The following is a 17,932-nucleotide window of genomic DNA, read 5'->3' as shown; positions in this document are numbered from 1 at the left end:
AGTTTCAAAAGTTTCCATTACATTATTAAACAATTTCTCCATATACGGTAGTAATTCATTCATATACACTTTATAATATTCAGCTGTAAAACCATCTGGACCTGGAGCTTTAGCAGGTTTCAATCCCTTAATAACTCTAGATATCTCCTCACTTGTAATTTTTGCATTTAACATTTGACTGTCCTCTTCCTTTAATTGCTTTTTAACCTCTGAAGTTTGTGAAACAACATACTCTTTTTTATATAATTCCCCATAAAAATCTCTCATTATTTTTTCCATTTCTATAGTATTACGTTTTATTAGACCATCCTTATCTTTTAAAGCAGAGATAAAAGATTTCTCTTTTCTTTTTTTCAAATAGTGTACCATTTGCTTCATAGATTTGTTGTTCCAACTTCTAATTCTATGTTTCATAATCATATTCATTTTATTCCAATTTTCCTCATCAAGTAATTGTAATTGCTTTTTCTTAAATGTTAATAATAAGTTCCATTCTCTGTTTCTTGTAATTTTTAAGGTTTCTTGGATTAATTCTATCTCTTTTAATAAATTATTTCTCTTAACATTCCAGGATTTCCTAAGGAAAGCTTCCATACTAATGCAATTACCCCTCATCACTGCTTTATGTGTATCCCAGACTATTGTTTCTTTAATCTCGCCTGTTGCATTAATACTAAAGAATCCATTGAGTTCCTTTTGTAATTTAATTCTACTCTCATCATTTGCTGAGACAATGGGGTTATACCTCCAAATTCTTTGTTTATTACAAACCTCTATTTCTAACACAGCTGACAAAGGAGCATGATCTGATAGCCAGATAGCTTTCACTTCTGCTTTCTTCAACTTAACCTTATCTGTTTTATTAATTAACATATAATCTATTCAGCTAAATTTATTATGTCTTGCAGAATAGAAAGTATCTCTATTAACTACGTTTTGATGAAGGTCCATCATATTAATTTTATTTAAATGTAACTTTTTCTTTTCCCCCTTCCCTGTTGTTAATTCCAAATTAAAATCACCTGCTAAAATCACTATACCTTCCGCAAAATTATCTAATTTCCGTTTTACATTTATTATGAATTGTTTTGCATTTACGTTAGGGGCATAAATAACCACTAGAGTTACTAAATTATTTCTTATTTTCCCCTTAATAAATAACATTCTGCCATCCTTGACCCTCTTAATATTGCTTAACTGAAAATCCACTCTTCTGTGAACCAAAATAGCTACCCCTTTTGCTTTGTTCGTTCCTTTCGACTGATAAACTTTTTCCCATTCTATATTAGTTACTAATCTATTTGTTTTTTCCCTTCCCTTATGAGTCTCTGAAAGGAATAAAATATCTGCCTTACAGTCTTTAGCCAGCTTCATGATTCTACATCGCTTTTTCTGTGATTAAAGACCATTTACATTGAGAGATAAAAGGCCTAAATCACCCATTTACATAAACTAAATGCATTTCCTCTTTCAACAAAACAGAGCCTGCCGGAGAATTGTTTATTTTTCCAATGAATCCACACCCTGGTGCCTCTAACCTGACCTCCCCCCCGAGGGGAAGGCAACGAAAAAACCTTCCGCTACTGAGAGGCACTCTTAGATCTATGTTCCCTCTGAAAGCCCTCCTTCTTCCCCATTTTACAAGACAATAAAAGATTCCCCCCTCCTTCCCTCCTCTCCCCTTGTTAACTAGCATGAACCCCCAACAAGAAGTACAGAAGTACGGAAAAAAGGTTAATTAGTTGAAAAACTTAATATCATATTAGCACGACAACTCAGTTCAGTTTATTATTTTTTTCTTTTGTCGGGTGATTCGTGGCTCATCTCGCTTCTCCGATTGAAGTGAAGCCAATTCTCTTTGAAGCTCGGCAATTTTCTCCCCTTTGCTTTGTTCTGACTCGCGAAACGGTTCTGCTGCATCTGGCCGGTCGATCGATGCCTGGCTCTGCATTGCACCCTCTGGATTTAATCCCAATTGGAAAAGCAGCTTTCTTCCTTCTTCTAATGACTTTGCCTGAAAAAATTTGGTATCTTTAAAGACAATGATGGTGGCAGGGTATCTCCAAGAAAATTTGATTCCATTTTCATACAGCTGAGAAGAGACCTCTCTCATCTGATTTCTCATCTTGAGAGTCTCGGCAGATAAATCTTTTAAAACACGTATTGGAAAAGCTTTGTAACGTAAGTTTAAAATCTGTTTCAGTTCTTTAAAAATCTCTGCAGCTCTTCTTTCTGAAGCAAATCTAATAACAATGTCTTTTGAATCACCCTTACGAGGTCCAAAAGCCCAATGCGCTCTTTCAAATTCTTGCAACTCACATGTAACTTTGTTCTCGATAAACCACTGGAGGATTTCTTGAATAAGTTGTTTGCCCCCCCAAAAAATCTTTGGGGAAGCCTCTCAAGCATATGTTAGCACGACGCTGTCTATCTTCAAGATTTATGATGCGAATTTCCTGGCGAGATTTCCCCGCTTCCAGCTTTCCAATCCTTTGATCTTGAGTTTTTGTTTGTTGTTTCAGTTCCGCCATTCCAGTTCCCAATGCCGATAAATCTTTTTTCATCTCTTGGAGCAATTTGCCCATATCAGCAAAACCTTTAAGCAGCGAGTCCATCTTCTCCTCCAGCTCCACAGCATACGCCATTTTCCCTTTGTGCTCACTTCTTCACCCAAACCACGTTAAAAAAAGTTGTTTGCTTCAACTTTTAACTCCTTCTGGTAAAGTTTTCCGACAGCTTATTCAGTTCACTCTCCTCTCAATCCACTTTTGGTAAGCTAGAGAGGGTAGTTAAGGGTTAACTTTTATTTTTCCTTCTTCATATGGGGGAGCTTTCCCTTGGTGCGTCTAGTCCATCCGACGCATGCGTAGATCTCAACAAAGTTCTATTCTTTTTCATGATGGCACCAAACAAATGATATTTTGACTAATTTTTACATATCCCAGAACTCTGTTGTCACTAGGTGTTTCATATCCAGCTCAAATTTACAATAGTTGCAATATCCTGCAATCATGTAATATCCATTTATGACCTTTCCTGCCAGTTTGCCTAGAAAGTCATTGGGGAAGCAGGCAAGGAATGTGCAAATTACTGGAGCAAGTCTCTTCGACCTGTGCAAACTTTCCATGCCCCTCTACACTCACATGCCATCTATTAATACACTCATTGACCCAGAAGTCTCTCTACACCTCTTGCACACACCTATACACTTCCCCCAAGTCTCTTGCACCATCTTACATGTACCTGAGCCTTGCCATGCCTTCATCTGACACTTGCACCCTTCCTCTTCTGGCAGCAGCCATTAGCCTACCTGCCAGCATGCTTGGAAACAACCTGAAACTTTATTTATTTTATTTATTAATTAGATTTGTATGCCGCCCCTCTCCGGAGACTCGGAGCGGCTCACACGAATCCCAGCGACTGATTAGGTCCCACAGAGTTGGCCTTCTCCGGGTCCCGTCGACTAAACAATGTCGTCTGGCGGGTCCCAGGGGAAGAGCCTTCTCTGTGGCGGCCCCAACTATCTGGAACCAGCTCCCCCTGGAGATTAGAACTGCCCCCACCCTCCTTGCCTTCCATAAACTCCTTAAAACTCACCTCTGCCGTCAGGCATGGGGGAATTGAGGCATTCCCCCCTCCCCTGGGCCTATACAATTTATGTATGGTATGTCTGTGTGTATGTATGGTTTAATAATGGGTTTTAAATTTTTTTTTAATTCATTAGATTTGTTGTGAATTGTTTTATCATATGTTGTGAGCCGCCCCGAGTCTACGGAGAGGGGCGGCATACAAATCTAATAAGTAAGTAAGTAAGTAAGTAAGTAAGTAAGTAAGTAAGTAAGTAAGTAAGTAAATAAATAAATAAATAAAAAAATAAAAAAAAGTACAAATCCATGAATTGAAACAATTTAAAACCCTCAATATAAAAAACAATCATACATCTCATACAAACAAAAACTGTCCAGAGGAATCAATTTCCCCACGCCTGACGACAGAGGTGGGTTTTAAGGAATTTGCGAAATGTAAGGTGGATGGGTGCAGTCCTAATCTCCGGGAGGAATTGATTCCAGTCCTAATCTCCGGGAGGAGTTGATTCCAGAGGGTCGGGGCCGCCACAGAGAAGGCTCTTCCCCTGGGTCCCGCCAGATGACATTGTTTCGTCGACGGGACCCGTAGAAGGCCAACTCTGTGGGACTTAATTGGGATTTGTGCAGCAGAAGGCGGTCTCGGAGATATTCTGCTCCAATGCCATAATCAACACTTTGAATTGTGTCCGGAAACTGATCGGCAACCAATGCAGACTGCGGAGTGTTGGTGTAACATGGGCATACCTAGGGAAGCCCATGATTGCTTTCGCAGCTGCATTCTACACGATCTGAAGTTTCCAAACACTCTTCAAAGGTAGCCCCATGTAGAGAGTTTGCAACCTCAGAGTCAGGTTCAACTTATAAGATGGTGGCAAGAAGCTGGCAGCTTTATGACTGCATTGCTTAATGACATAAATTTGTCAAGGACTATTTGTATTAGCTTCTTGAATGTCATCAGGTTGCGAACCATCCAGATTACTGAGAGAATGTCATTCTAGAGGGCTGGTCTAGACAAAACCAGGCCCTCAAAAAAAGCCCAATGTAAGACTTTATAGGTGATAACCAGCATCTTGAATTCTATCCAGAAGTCAACTGCTAAACAGTGCAGCTCATGATGCTGTGGATGGGTAGCATGGGCATGCAGTGCTGAGGGAAATAATAATACATTTCTTAGCAGCATTCAAAAAGTTTTTTAAATCTAGCTTTCAAGGTGAAGTAAGTAACTTCTTCTAAATAGTTTGTGGTTATATTTTTAGAATTTTTTGTTGATGCTATCATGCTGATTAAAAAAAAACCTTGGGAATTTTTTTGCAATAATAACATAGAAGATATTAGAGATATTAAATAATATTAATTTTCCCTACATCAAAACATAAACCTAAACTTGAAAAAGCTGTACAGAAAGCTGTATGCCTCGGCTAGCTTCTTAAAAAAACTTTCTAAAAATAAACATACGTACATTTAAAAAAAACTTTTTTGGATCAAACAAGAAATCGATCAAATTCTTCATGTTGTTCATAATAGCAAATATTTCACATATATCTACTTCCCAGCAACTGGCATTCATAAAATGTTACTTTTGAACCAGAAGGCAGCTTACATCCATTATAACTAATTACATAATGATTGTATGAATAAAATATGAGTCAATACTTCATTTTTCTGAATGTTGAAAACTGGATTGCCTCAGACTTTTGTGGATCTGATGCAGATATTAATATATGGGACATTTAATTAAATATTCATAATTGAAATGAACATGTTGTTGCTTTCTTTGTTCCCTAACAATTTAAGAAAACATTCGATTCAAAATCATCCACCCAATCCTTTCGCGTACAAACATCTTTTTCTAAGGCTTTATAATATCCCTATGAGGTACAACATGTAATAGTTTGATAGTATTACCAAAGCAATAATAGACTATAATAATTTTAAGATCTCGGATGAAAACCTATTTTGTAGGAATGAATCCAGAAATAACTGCCTGCTCCATAATCCCTCCAAACAATAGTAAATAGATAAGCTTTATTCTATCATGAACAAAATAGTATTATGTAGGCTTTTATATATCCACAATTGTGAGCGTAATCGTGTTGGTAAATTTAGTTGGACTATAATAATACAAAAGCTATTCACACATTCAATTATTTGCTGGGTAAAGGCAAGAATGAAGAAAACTACTGATTGTGTATGGCCTATGATTAGCTTAAGGAACATAAATGATAATTTTTAGAAAGTTTCAGAAATTAATCATTATAAACTTTCTATTGCTAGTAATTAATTGGGAACAGATACTATTGATTACATCTAAGCCATTTTTAGCCATCATGAAATATTGGTGGAGCCAAATTCCATGCAGATCTGGATACTGTATATTCATATGGAAGGACTGCACAGCTGGATAAGGCAACATGGGTATTTTCTTAACACGTATAGTATTCACATAAACAAAATATCTAATATATCAACTATTTCTTTAGGATTCTACGGTAGCTTTCATTTTACATTATATAATGTAGACATGATATATTTTCCATAGTGTGCTTATTACTGAAGAAATAAAAGGCATAAATATACAGGTCTTCCACATTGATTTCTGCTTCACTCGGGTCTTATAGGATGATTTTCAATCATCCTATAATGCCAGTTCAAGCATGTATCTCCACTAGAAAAGTTACCCTTGGTATTTTGCCCTCCAGAAACAAATGGCAACTTATGTTATTTGCCAGTCAATTTATTTACATTAAACTTTAACAGAAAAGAATAGAAGAAAGATTATTACAAGAAGGGATACTCTCTTGCAATATCTCAGGAGTTGCCATAAGGAAGAGGGAGTCACGCTATTCTCCAACGCACCTGAGGGTAGGACAAGATCAGTGAAGGTGTAGCAAAAAATTTACTACCACACTGTGGTCGTGGCTTATGCATTTTCTTTCAACATCTTCCAGTGCAAATTGAGTGCTCTGGGGTGGAGCTTTATTTTCAGTACCCCACTGCGTTCCCCCCCATCCGGACAGTAGCCCACCCCTGGATAAGATGCAATGGGTGGAAACTAATCAAGGAGAGGATCAACTTAGAACTAAGGAGAAATTTCCTAACAGAACAATTAATCAATAGTTTCAAGTTTCAAGTTTTATTGGATTTATATGCCGCCCCTCTCCGAAAACTCGGGGCGGCTAACAACAATCATGAACAATATACAATAAAATCCAATACTAAAAGCAAATTAAAACCCCTTAATATATAAAAACCAAACATACATACAAACATACCATGTATACAGTTGTAATGGCCTAGGGGGAGAAAAAAACCTTAATTCCGCCACGCCTGGCGGCAGAGGTGGGTTTTAAGTAGCTTACAAAAGGCAAAGAGGGTGGGGGCAATTCTAATCTCTGGGGGGAGTTGGTTCCAGAGGGCCGGGGCTGCCACAGAGAAGGCTCTTCTCCTGGGTCCCACCAAGTGGCATTGTTTAGTTGAAGGGACCCGGAGAAGACTCACTCTGTGGGACCTAACTGGCCGCTGGGATTCGTGCGGCAGAAGGCGGTCCCTGAGGTAATCTGGTCCGGTGCCATGAAGGGCTTTATAGGTCATAACCAACACTTTGAATTGTGACCGGAAACTGATCGGCAACCAATGCAGACTGCGGAGTGTTGGTGTGACATGGGCATATTTAGGGAAGCCCATGATTGCTCTCGCAGCTGCATTCTGCACGATCTGAAGTTTCCAAACACTTTTCAAAGGTAGCCCCATGTAGAGAGCGTTACAGTAGTCGAGCCTCGAGGTGATGAGGGCATGTGTGACTGTGAGCAGTGACTCCCGGTCCAGATAGGGTCGCAACTGATGCACCAGGCGAACCTAGGCAAACGCCCCCCTTGCCACAGCTGAAAGATGTTTCTCTAATGTGAGCTGTGGATCGAGGAGAATGCCCAAGTTGCGAACCCTCTCTGAGGGGGTCAATGATTCTCCCCCCAGGGTGATGGACGGACAGATGCAATTGTCTTTGGGAGGCAAGACCCACAGCCACTCCGTCTTGTCTGGGTTGAGTTTGAGTTTGTTGACACCCATCCAGGCCCCAACAGCCTCCAGGCACCGGCACATCACTTCCACTGCTTTGCTGACTGGAAATGGGGTGGAGATGTATAGCTGAGTATCATCGGCATATTGATGATACCTCACCCCATGCCCTTGGATGATCTCACCCAGCGGTTTCATGTAGATGTTAAATAGCAGGGGGGAGAGGACCGACCCCTGAGGCACCCCACAAGGGAGAAACCTAGAGGTCGATCTCTGACCCCCCACTAACACCGACTGCGACCGACTGGAGAGGTAGGAAGAGAACCACTGAAGGACAGTGCCTCTCACTCCCAACCCCTCCAGCCAGCGCAGAAGGATACCATGGTCGATGGTATCGAAAGCCGCTGAGAGGTCAAGAAGCACCAGGACAGAGGACAAGCCCCCGTCCCGGGCCCGCCAGAGATCATCCATCAACGCGCCCAAAGCAGTTTCCGTGCTGTAGCCGGGCCTGAATCCAGACTGCTGAGGACCTAGATAATCGGCTTCTTCCAAGGACCGCTGGAATTGGAGCGCCACCACCTTCTCGACAACCTTCCCCATAAAGGGAAGGTTGGAGACTGAACGGTAGTTATTAAGCACGGCTGGGTCCAGGGAAGGCTTCTTGAGGAGTGGGCGCACAAGTGCCTCCTTATAAAGGGCCGGAAAGGACCCCCTCCCCAAGGAGGCGTTGACAATCTCCTGGGCCCAGCTCCGTGTCACCTCTCGACTGGCCGAAACCAACCAAGAGGGACACGGATCCAGTAAACAGGTGGCGGAGCTCACAGCTCCAATGGCCTTGTCCACTTCATCAGGTGACAACTTGCATTCAGAAGTTGTGAATGTTCCAACACTGGAAGTTTTTACAAAGAAACTGGATAACCATTTGTCCTTCCTAAACAGGGGGTTGGACTAGAAGACCTCCAAGGTCCCTTTCAACTGTGTTATTCTATCATTTCTGATTCTTGCCAGGCATAGTGTAGCATATGCCAATATAATAATGTAAATATGTCATATTATCTCTTAGGATAGCTATAATCGTATTGCAACCATAAATTGTACTGATGAGTTTATTGAACACAAATTCATCTAGAGCTGTTGAGATTTAAGTAGCATACAAGATTAATAAATTATAGTTACAAATTAATATTAACAATTGCTAGAAAAAAGACACAATCTTTGTATATAAGTTGACATTGGGCAAAACCTATGTTGATTACTTCTTTGCAGATAGCAAATACTTAATGAATAGTGGGAATATTGGTTGCTGGTAGTGGTAATTCAACCCTACCTGTTGACACTTAGGCTTTCAAAATATAATTGGCAGAAAAATCACAAAAAAAGCAGTAGAACAAACTCAAACTAGAGTCTTGGACTTTAAGAGAACTAATTTCAATAAACTTAGAGAGAGTTTGTGGAAGATTCCATGGATAGGAATCCTCAAGGCAAAAACAACTCAAGAAGCTTGGGAAATTTTGAAAAGCGAGATTATAAAAGCCCACTCTAACACAATACCAATGAAGAAGAAAAATAATAGATCCCAAAAGAAACCAGCATGGCTACATAAAGAAATCTGTGACAAATTGAAAGACAAAAAGGACAAATATAAAAAGTGGAAAGAAGGGGAAATGACTAAGGCAGAATACCATCAAATAGCCCGAGCCTTTAAAGATGAAGTAAGGAAAGCTAAAGCTCACAATGAACAAAGGCTTTATTATTATTTATTTATTTATTTATTACTTAGATTTGTATGCCGCCCCTCTCCGAAGACTCGGGGCGGCTCACAACACGTGGAAACAAATCATAAATAATCTGACAAATTTAAAATATTTAAGATTTTAAAAAAGACCCCATATACTAACAGACATACACACAAGCATACCATATATAAATTAAACATGCCCGGGGGAGATGTTTCAGTTCCCCCATGCCTGACGGCAAAGGTGGGTTTTAAGGAGTTTACGGAAGGCAGGAAGAGTAGGGGCAGTTCTAATCTCCGGGGGGAGTTGGTTCCAGAGGGCCGGTGCCGCCACAGAGAAGGCTCTTCCCCTGGGGCCCGCCAACCGACATTGTTTAGTTGATGGGACCCAGAAAAGGCCCACTCTGTGGGACCTAATCGGTCGCTGGGATTCGTGCGGCAGGAGGCGGTCCTCGGAGATATTCTGGTCCAATGCCATGAAGGGCTTTAAAGGTCATAACCAACACTTTGAATTGTGACCGGAAACTGATCGGCAGCCAATGCAGACTGCGGAGTGATGGTGAAACATGGGCATACCTAGGTAAGCCCATGACTGCTCTCGCAGCTGCATTCTGCACGATCTGAAGTTTCCGAACACTTTTCAAAGGTAGCCCCATGTAGAGAGCATTACAGTAGTCGAACCTCGAGGTGATGAGGGCATGAGTGACTGTGAGTAATGAGTCCCGGTCCAGATAGGGCCGCAACTGGTGCACCAGGCGAACCTGGGCAAACGCCCCCTTCGCCACAGCTGAGAGATGTTTTTCTAATGTGAGCGGTGGATCGAGGAGGACGCCCAAGTTGCGGACCCTCTCTGAGGGGGTCAATAATTCCCCCCCCCCAGGGTGATGGACGGACAGATGGGATTGTCCTTGGGAGGCAAAACCCACAGCCACTCCGTCTTATCCGGGTTGAGCTTGAGTCTGTTGACACCAATCCAGGCCCCAACAGCCTCCAGGCACCGGCACATCACTTCCGCCGCTTCATTGACTGGGCATGGGGTGGAGATGTAAAGCTGGGTATCATCCGCATATTGATGATACCTCACCCCATGTCCTTGGATGATCTCGCCCAGCGGTTTCATGTAGATGTTGAATAGCAGGGGGGAGAGGATCGACCCCTGAGGCATCCCACAAGGGAGAAACCTAGGAGTCGACCTCTGACCCCCCACTAACACCGACTGCGACCGGCCAGAGAGGTAGGAGAACCACTGAAGAACAGTGCCTCCCACCCCCAACCCCTCCAGCCGGTGCAGAAGGATACCATGGTCGATGGTATCGAAAGCCGCTGAGAGGTCAAGGAGCACCAGGACAGAGGATAAACCCCTGTCCCGGGCCCGCCAGAGATCATCCATCAACGACAAAAGTAAAAAGTAACAACAAAAAAAGCTTATTCCAACATATTAAAAACAAGAAAAAGTCAAGGAAACAATTGGTCAATTGCAGGGAGACAGTGGCAAGAAGGTGACAAGCAACAAGGAGAAAGCAGAGCTACTTAACTCATTTTTTGCATCTGTCTTCACAGAAATGGAAAAACAGTCCAACCTATAAAAATATCACAAAAAACATATAAGGAACACAGGTTAAAATAGGGAAGAAAATGGTAAAGGAACACCGGTATATTCTAGATGAGTTCAAATCACAAGGACCAGATGGATTATACCCCAAAGTTCTGAAGGAACTGGCAGACGAGATCTCAGAACTACTGAACTATATCTTTCAAAGATCTTGGAGGACCGGGAAATTTCCAGAAGACTGGAAAAGAGCTGATGAAGTTCCCATCTTCAAAAAAAGGGGGGGAGATAGATCCAGGAAACTATAAGCCTGACCTCAACACCAGATTGATTCTGGAAAAGATAATCAAGCAAAGAATCAACAAACACCTAGAAGCAAACAAAGTAATAACCAAAAGCCAACATGGGTTTGTCAAAAACATGTTATGCCAGACTAATCTTATTGCATTCTTTAACAAAGTGACAAAATTAGTGGACCAGAGAATGCTGTTGATTTATTTTACTTGTACTTCAGTAAGCATTTGATATAGACCATAACCTACTACTAGTTAAAGTTGAAAAATGTGGATTATACAGCAACACCACCAGATGGATTCAAAACTGACTAACCAACCGCACTCAATGTGTAGTCCTCAATGGAACTACCGCTACATGAAGGGAAGTATGCAGTAGAGTACCTCAAGACTCTGTTTTAGGTCAAGTACTCTTCAATATTTTCATCAATAACTTGGATGAAGGGATAGATGGGGAACTCATCAAATTTGCAGATGATACCAAACTGGCAGGTATAGCCAACTCTCCGGAAGATAGGCTCAAGATACAGAAGGATCTTGACAGTTCTACTTTTAGGCAACAAAAACAAAATGCACAGGTACATTATATGTGGTATCTTACTCAACAGTAATAACTGAGTCCTAGTGGACAACCATTTAAATATGAGCCAGCAGTGTGCAGCAGCTGCCATAAAAGCCAAACAGTTCTAGGATGCATTAACAGAGGGATAGAATCAAGATCACATGAAGTGTTAATACCACTATTAACTTGGTAAGACCACACTTAGAATTAGGGAGGAAATTCCTGATAGAACAATTGATCAGTGGATGGGTTGCCTCCAGAAGTTGTAAATGCTCCGATACTGGAAATTTAAAGAATATGTTGGATAACCATTTGTCTGAAGTAGTGTAAGGCCTCCTGCCCAAGCAGGGGGTTGGACTAGAAGACCTCCAAGGTCCCTCTCAACTCTGTTGTTGTTATTATTATTAAAAATGTGCAAATTATGCTGTAATGCCTACCCAAACTGTCTTTAGATAAACTATATGCATAATCATCTCCATGACATAATAAAACAAAGAATGCACTGATTAAACAGAAGGAATATAGCTTTCTTAGGCAGTTTATCTTTTTAATATAAATCCCTACATTAGAAAAGAATATATCAAAAGCAACAGAAACCCAATATCTTCATGCAAAACTGCAATGTAAAACAGTAATCCACCTCTAAGGTAAAACTGCAAGCAGGGAACTCTAAATAATATAAACTAGAACACAAATATTTGCACATGTAAAGTACATTTGAATTTAAGAGGTCATTTTGTTTATATGGATTTAGGTCTTACAGTTACTGGCATCAAAAAGCTGCTGTATTACCCACAAATTAGTAATTAACTTCAAAATGTTCTTACTGGTGCTATTTGTTTTAGTTTAAAAATGGGTTTAATTTAACTTCAAGAGCTTCAGGAGCAAGAGTGATTTGAATGTTTCAGCAAGTATTGGGGGAGAATAATTTGAGGCAAAATGAACTAATCCTGCTTTGTATTTTTTTCTGTCATGGTCTGATTAAAGCAATATAATGAGTGAGTATGAAGAGGGCTTAAGTACTGCTGTGTGTAAATGATATATCTTATGTATTAACAAGTTGAATTAGATGCTATTACCGTAGAATGTGAAAGCACTTGTTTTAAAAGGAGAAATATTAACATGCTTTTAAAACGAGCTTAAATTTGGTTATCTTTTTATATATGAAAGCGAAGAAACAAGACACCCAATAAAATATGTCTCTGACTACATTATACAAATATGGTTGCTTTATGTGACTGAACTTCTTTGGTGCAGTTTTTTTATGTACTGTACTAGAAATTCTTAATGAGAAATACAATACCATGTTTCATCAAAGGATCAAGTCATTATTAGCGATTTTAAAAATGCATGGAATTTGTAATGTCTTTGCTCTATATTTTTGTTTTAAAACCATTGATGTGATTACTGTTGATTTACTGTTTATTTTATATTGAGGTCCTTTGAAAACTGTATAGAGACACGTTTTTTTTAAAAAAAAATATTTAAATATTTTAAATTTGTCTGATTGCTTATGATTTGTTTTTACATGTTGTGAGCCGCCCCGAGTCTTCGGAGAGGGGCGGCATACAAATCTAAGTAATAAATAAATAAATAATAAATAAATAAATAAATAAGATTCAGATCACAGCCTCTTGATTATCTGGTGTGAACATATTAAAACATTATATGAATTCTATGCAAGCAGCATTAGTTTAGATTTAGCTTCAAGATGCAATTCATTCTTCTCTAAAATTTGAAATTCTAATGATTAAGTTCAGATATGTATTATTCTATGGTAAACATTTCTGTATGCCCTGCTCTTCAAATTATTCCATATCTAGATAAGGAATTCATTTTGTTTGCACTTTATTTTTATTTTCCATAAGAATATTTTTCAAGTTTCCCATATCTCAAATTTTCATACATAGGAAAACAACACATTTAATTTTTTTTCAAAACCAGAAAGGATATACAGTATCAGCAAGTTTACTTGGCTTGTAGACCCTGGTCTAGATCTGTAATGTATTTGGGGTTCGAAATGTAGGGGACTTTCTGAATTACAAAGAATGGAATGACAAATGAAAATCCGGGTCATGTTTGGAGGAATTTTCCCCAGCTGTTACCTTAATGCAATTCCCATGAAAGAAATGAACTGCAAGTCCAGTTGAATTAGCATTAAAAATGGGAATTTGTTAAATTAATTTAGAATACAGAGTGCAGTTTTGGGAGAAGCAACAAGTTAAAGTCAGAACTTTTTCAAGAAATTTTTATTTTTATTAAGATGTAAAACAAATGCATTATTTTACTGAAGATTAAAAAAAGAGAAGCAAAGCCACCAAAAATCTGCAGAGATAGAAAAAAAGGAATGAGAAGTTGAGAAGGCAAAAAAAGCTATTTTTTTAACTTCCTCAAAGCAGACAGAAAACTGCAAGAGGGCTCAGGCAGATTAAAAAACTAAATGTTATTTTTGGTATTGGAAATACTTGCTTTTCTGATTAGGAATTGGAGAAATAATAATAATAATAATAATAATAATAATAATAATAATAATAATAATAATAATAGTTGGGAAAGATATTGTAGGTCTTCTAGTCCAATCCACTGCTTAGGCAGGAAACCCTACACTACTTCAGACAGATGGTTATCCAACATTTTCTTTAAAACTTCCAGTGTTTGTCATGGTTTCAGACAGATTTAAGCAGCATATTCCAATATTTATTTTTAAATGTACATTTTAAAATATTCCAACTTCAGGATTCTCCATGAATAGTTTGCAGGTTGTTTTGGTTGTATGCTACTCCTCTAGTTCACTGGTAGTAGTTCCTTACTAGTCTGTTCTTATTAACAACCACCGGTTCTGGAATTGGTTCTGATGCTGGCAGAAAAAGGCTGCTCTGCACATCCCTAGAAACTAGACAAGGAATGGAAATGGTGGCTAGTCCTTAAGAGTTTGTTCTGGCTTCAGACATTTGAGATTGCTCTGTTGTCAACATGAGGGGCAGCTTTGGGGACTTCTGAAACCAAAGTGGTAGTAACTTGCCTGGATTCAATGGTTTAAAGGGGCCTTTAGTTCTTATTTTGCCAAGGACCAGTGTTTTGGCAATTTTAAGTTGCTTGGACTTCAATCCCCTGAATTCCCCAGCAACCACAAATCTGCGAATTGTGGGAGTTGAAGTTTACAATCTTAAAATGGTTGAGGTTGAGAAGCCCTATTATAGATAAACGCACATGCACACGGACACTTATCTGTTGCATTCACTTCACATTCTGCTGTTCCTGCCCCCACCCTTCTTTCTCTCCATTCGTGTAGCGCAGTGTTTCCCAACCTTGGCAACTTGAAGATATCTGGATTTCAACTCCCAGAATTCCCTAGCCAGCATTCGCTGGCTGGGGAATTCTGGGAGTTGAAGTCCAGATATCTTCAAGTTGCCAAGGTTGGGAAACACTGGTGTAGCGTCCCCCACCTCCCCGCGATTCTTTCTTCACCTCATCTTCCTCTTCAGCTTTCCGGCTGCCGCTCTCCTCCTTTCCCCTCGCCGTGGGTCACCGACTTCGCTTTCTTCAAGGTGGGCCCTGCCTTTCCCTTTGTGCTCACAACCTACCGGCCATTCTCGAAATGTATATATTTTTTTAAAAACCTGTTTATTTTACACGCTTCCAATTCTTTACGAATTGGAGGGACTGTGTCCCATTTCATTTGCGTCGCTTCTACCTACGGTCCGCAAGCGTGCGCTCCGCACAAATGCATTGGCTTTTGTCCGCACAAAAACTCCTTTACGGCTGCAATAACGCTTGGTTTTAAGCCCCGTGGTAATAGCTTAATGTCTGACGAAAGGATTATTAGGGTCACTCTTCAGAATCTTCCAAGATTGCCCTGTTCGAATTTATTTTTGGGTCTTTCTTTTTCCCGCGTTCGATTTTTAGAAAAAGGCGTTTGTTTCGAGCGACCCCGTGTGGCCGAACGTGGGAACAAAGCGGGAAAAAGGAAGTGATGCCGTTTTACGGCGGACTTAACACGGCTGAGTTCTATCACCGGGTTTCTTCCTTGCTATCGCTTTTCAGTGTGCAATCAAAGGGGTTAAAAATACACCCGGACAGGCGATATATTTGCCTTCACTTCCCTAAAGGGGATGGAAAAGCTTTAAGCATCCTTTCAGAATTTATTTCCCGAAGAACTTCATCGTCCACCACTTCTACTCTCGGGTAGGCGGCTCTTCTATGACTCATAGACTTCAACTCCCAGAATTCCTGAGCCTATCATACTAGCTCAGGAATCCTGGGAGTTGAAGTTCAAATGTCATAGAAAAGCCAACTTTGCCTACCCTTGTAATGGTAGCAACGAATTGCAAACAGCAATTATCTTAATTTCTATTTCCTGCAAGTTCCTCAAAAGTTATTGTGGGGGCGGCGGAATATGTTCTAAATATATGTATTTTCCATCTAAAAGTTCACAACTTCAAGAGCAATGCAGTTAGCAGCACAGATCACAACTCAATTGGGCATCAGACAAACAGAAATCCTTAAAACCTAATACGTAAATTTAGATTTAGATTTAATTTGATTAATTAAAACTGGAGTGCCTTTACTTTTCCATCCTGTACATATCTAGTATATTTTTAGATTAATTGTTCTTTACATTTTACTCATACACAAGAAAATCTGTAGGTTAGCTCTGTAACAATTGAATTACAGTAATCGAATTACTTTTCTTCTAAGTGGAACCTGACCCAAAAGAATAACTTCTGTGGGTTGAAATGCATAAGGGTGTTTATTACTTATCACATGATTCATCTATTAATAAAACAAGTGTACAGTATTTACATTTCGAGTTGCCATGATGCAGTACAGTAAACTGAACCTAACAGGATGAATATGTACTTTAATATCTTAAAATACCAATGGTGCCCCCTTGTGGTCAAGGGAATTAAAAGTAGTTGCTGTATTCACACACACAGAGAGAAAGAGAGACAGAGAAAGAGACAATAGGATACAATTTGATTTGCATTTATGGTAAAAGAAGTAGATAATGAACTGCCTGTTTTCATAATAGATGCTTTATATCAAGACTGTCAGTGTATTTTGTCATTCAGCACCATTGATTATTCAACTTACCTCAGTGATTGCAGATACTATTAAATTAAAATTATCAGCCCATTTTACATAAGTGGAATATTATGTTATGTCAAACAAGGAACATTTAAGCCATATTAAGATAAAAATACTTATGTGACTGTGCTTATAAATACATATAAGAACTGAAATGCTGTCTCTCTATACTCCGGTTCATCTTATACTCTGAAAAATACGGTATTATAATTATACAATCCCTGAACAAGAGACTTCTACTACTTTTGCTACATTGAAGTGGATTTCTTTTTCTTTTTTTGTTTCTGTTTTTCACAGAAACATAAAGTTTTCATGAAAATCTAAGATTCTGCAGAAAATATTTTGAAAAAACTCTGGCCTAGACTAGGAAGTGGAAAAATATACACTGTAAGAAGCAAAGACAACGGTAAACTACCAGATTTTTCAGAGTGTAAGACACACTTTTTCCTCCCTAAAAGAGGCTGAAAATTCAGGTGCCTCTTATACTCTGAATGCAGGGTTTTTTTCAAAGCTTTTTTTTCCAGCCCTAACTAGGTACTAATGATCTTCCCAGCTCTCATCTTGCAGGTTCTTTCATTGTTTCTGTCTGCGAAAAATGTTTTCCAAGGTCTAAGTCTTTGCAGAAGTTTTTTCATTACTGTAACTTGCTCCAAGTTTCTTTCCAGCCCTAACCGGGTGCTAATGATGTTCCCAGCTCTTACCCACTTGCAAGCTCTTTCACTCTTTTACTCTCTGTGAATAATGTTTTCCAAACCCTGTCTTTGTAAGTTCTTTTTTCTTCTTCTTATACTTGCTCCAACTGTTTCTTTCCAGCCCTAACCAGATGCCAACAATGTTCCCAGCTCTTACCCGCTTACAAGATCTTTCATATGAGAGCATATGCACCAAGACAAATTCCTTGTATGTCCAGTGTCCAATAAAAAATTCAATTCTATTGTTACTCTCTGCTAATAATGTTTTCCAAGCCCTAAGTCTTTGCAGGTTTTTTAATTGTTCTAACTTGATCAAAATGTTTATTTCAAGTGTTAACCAGGTGCTAACAATATTCTCAGCTTGCAGGGTCTTTCATTGTTACTCTTTCCAAATAAGGTTTTTTTCAGCCCC

The 17,932-nt window shown here is 39.4% G+C and overlaps 1 long non-coding RNA gene across 1 annotated transcript in view; it reads right to left on the bottom strand.

The window, feature by feature from the left end:
* The window catches only part of LOC139160960 (uncharacterized), a 42,586-nt gene extending 26,935 nt beyond the window's left edge, over positions 1 to 15,651 (bottom strand). Inside the window, exons 1-2 of the long non-coding RNA XR_011558048.1 lie at positions 15,209 to 15,651; positions 10,872 to 10,916 (exon numbers count right to left, since the gene is read on the bottom strand). This is a non-coding gene — a long non-coding RNA (uncharacterized lncRNA). The remainder of the gene's footprint in view (positions 1 to 10,871; positions 10,917 to 15,208) is intronic.
* Positions 15,652 to 17,932: the final 2,281 nt, after the last annotated feature.

Source organism: Erythrolamprus reginae, chromosome 2, assembly GCF_031021105.1.
Source record: "Erythrolamprus reginae isolate rEryReg1 chromosome 2, rEryReg1.hap1, whole genome shotgun sequence".
Classification (NCBI taxonomy): Eukaryota; Metazoa; Chordata; class Lepidosauria; order Squamata; family Dipsadidae; genus Erythrolamprus; species Erythrolamprus reginae.
The sequence above is the reverse complement of the archived record's forward strand: the minus strand, read 5'-3'. Positions and strand labels throughout refer to the sequence as shown.